Below are 2200 nucleotides of genomic sequence, written 5' to 3' on the forward strand. Positions count from 1 at the left end.
ACCACGATCGGCTAAGTTTTTGTGTTTTTAGCAGAGATGGGGTTTCATCTTGTTGGTCAGGCTGGTTTCGAACTCCTGGCCTCAAGTGATCCACCTGCCTCGGCCCCACAAAGTGCTGGATTACAGTGCTGGGATTACAGGCCCTACTTCACTCCTAACGCCCACCATACCTGCTTCCAACTGTTTGCTGAATGACAAGGTGAACGAGTGAATGGGACTACATGACTTCGGGCAGCAGGCAATCCTATTCCTTGGACCTCAGTTTCACTTTTTGTAAAGCAAGCCTTTCTCTCGCTCTCTGCCCTAAAAGCCTGAGTTCTGGGCTTGAGATGAGCGCGTCCTGTAGAGCAGACTCCAGGTGGACGTTGAGCTGGGTCTTCTAGGAGGCCAGGATCCTACCAGCTCTTGGGTCCGGTGCTCCCGCGGGACCCTGCACGCCCAGTCCCAGCACCGCCCCGCCCAACCTCCATTTGTTCCCCCAGGCCCCGCCCTCTCCACACGGCTCGCTCCCCATTGACCGGAGGGCGGGCCCTTGGCGCCCGGCTCCGCTGGGGACGGGGCGGCGGGAGGCGGGCGGGTCCGTGTGCACCTGCACGGTGTGTGTCCCGGCCGCAGCCCCGCGCCAGCTGCAGCTCCTTGATCCGAGCCGGATCCTGAGCGGGGAACACGGGCTGAAGCGGCGGCGGCGGCCCCGCCCCGGGGCTCCATTGTTGAGGCTGCCGCGGCTCTGTCGGCTGCTCAGCTGCGCTCCAGTCGGCCCAGGCGCCGCGGCGAGGAGCGAGCGCTGCCAGGCGGCGGCCTGAGGTGAGACGGCGCGACGGGCAACGGGGTCTCCAGAGCGAGCGGGGTCTCTGCCCCGGGCGTGGCAGCTCCGAGCTGGGCTCCTCAGGGTCCGAGGTCGGGATCCGGGGTCCTTGCTCCTGGACTTTGTCTCGGCCTCGGGTGGCACCGGGGGCTTCGCGCCTGCTACCATACCGCATGGGCCTGCGCGGGGATCCTGGTCGCCCTGCGGGTGGCGGCAGGTCCCCACTGCTCCCCGGCTCCCCGCGTCTGCCGCGGAGTGCACTGCATGGACCCGGGCGCTGGCTTCTGCCCGGTCCTCCGAGGCGTGGCTGGTCCCCGCGTGCGGTAGAGGGGGCCCTGCGAGGACCCACTCGTGGGGCGGGGTCCGGGTCACCGCGAGTGGGAGACTCCGCCGCCCTCCCCGACCTCCCTCGCAGCCAGACTGCTTCGCTAGACTCACCGAGGGGACTGCGAGGACCCTCGGACGAGGGAGTCCGTGACTCTGGGTGGGGGCTCTTTCCCGGCCCCGCATGACGGCTTCCTGAGTGTTTTGTCACCTATATAGGTGGCTTCGTGGACCCGCGCGCGTGGGTCCTGGCCGCCCTGCTAGTGGGGCTGTGCGCTGCCCCGTGGCTCCTCTGGGTCGACTCCGCCTGGGACGCGCGTGTAGTGGGGGTCCGTGCGCGAGGGTCGCGGTTGGTGGGGGCGCGCTGCCCCCGCCCCATGGTTTATCCTCTCACTTGCCCGGCGGGAGGAAGCGAGAGGCGCGGGCCCGGAGCTGTCGCACAGCGGCCGCACGGACCTCTGCCCTGGCCGGCGGGTCCAGGGGGGCGAGGGGCTATCACTGCGCGTCCCACCGCCGCACTTCCTGCTCTGGCCCCGGGCTGGGTTCTGATTGGAGGGAGCAGGGCCCTTCTGCCTGGCGTTTCTTGATTTCTTCCGTTAGTAATGGGAAGAAAAAAAAAATCTGGAAAGGTAGATTGAACTTTGTAACTCTCGGCGCTTGGAGAGTGGAAGAAACTCTCCCAAAAATTTGGCGGGCTGGAAAATGCGTTTCAAGCAGGAGCATCCACACCCACGGAATGAAGCCAAGGCAGTTACAGTTAGAAGTCAGATTTATGAGGGGAGAGCAAGGGTGAGGTCTGTGGGTGGGGAGACTCCGACCTCAGCTTGATGAGAAGACCTGATGCTGCCCCTCAGACGCGTATTTCTCAGCCACCAGAGAAAGTGGAATCACTCCTTAGTGAATGCTTTCATCAAACTTTTGAAAAACCTGTAATGTCCCAGGAAGGAAAATCGAACTGGACAGTTTTCCCCTTTTAAGACTGTTAAACGTCCCGGAGACAAACAGCAGAAGACTCAAGGAGTCCAAATACTCAACCTGAAGTTCTTTCTGAACAAGAGATGGTGTATAAGT

General features: G+C 63.2%; 1 pseudogene; it reads right to left on the reverse strand.

The window, feature by feature from the left end:
• Positions 1-379: 379 nt before the first annotated feature.
• On the reverse strand, positions 380-1321 carry LOC135969940 (uncharacterized; annotated as a pseudogene).
• Positions 1322-2200: the final 879 nt, after the last annotated feature.

Source organism: Macaca fascicularis, chromosome 3 (assembly GCF_037993035.2).
Source record: "Macaca fascicularis isolate 582-1 chromosome 3, T2T-MFA8v1.1".
Classification (NCBI taxonomy): Eukaryota; Metazoa; Chordata; class Mammalia; order Primates; family Cercopithecidae; genus Macaca; species Macaca fascicularis.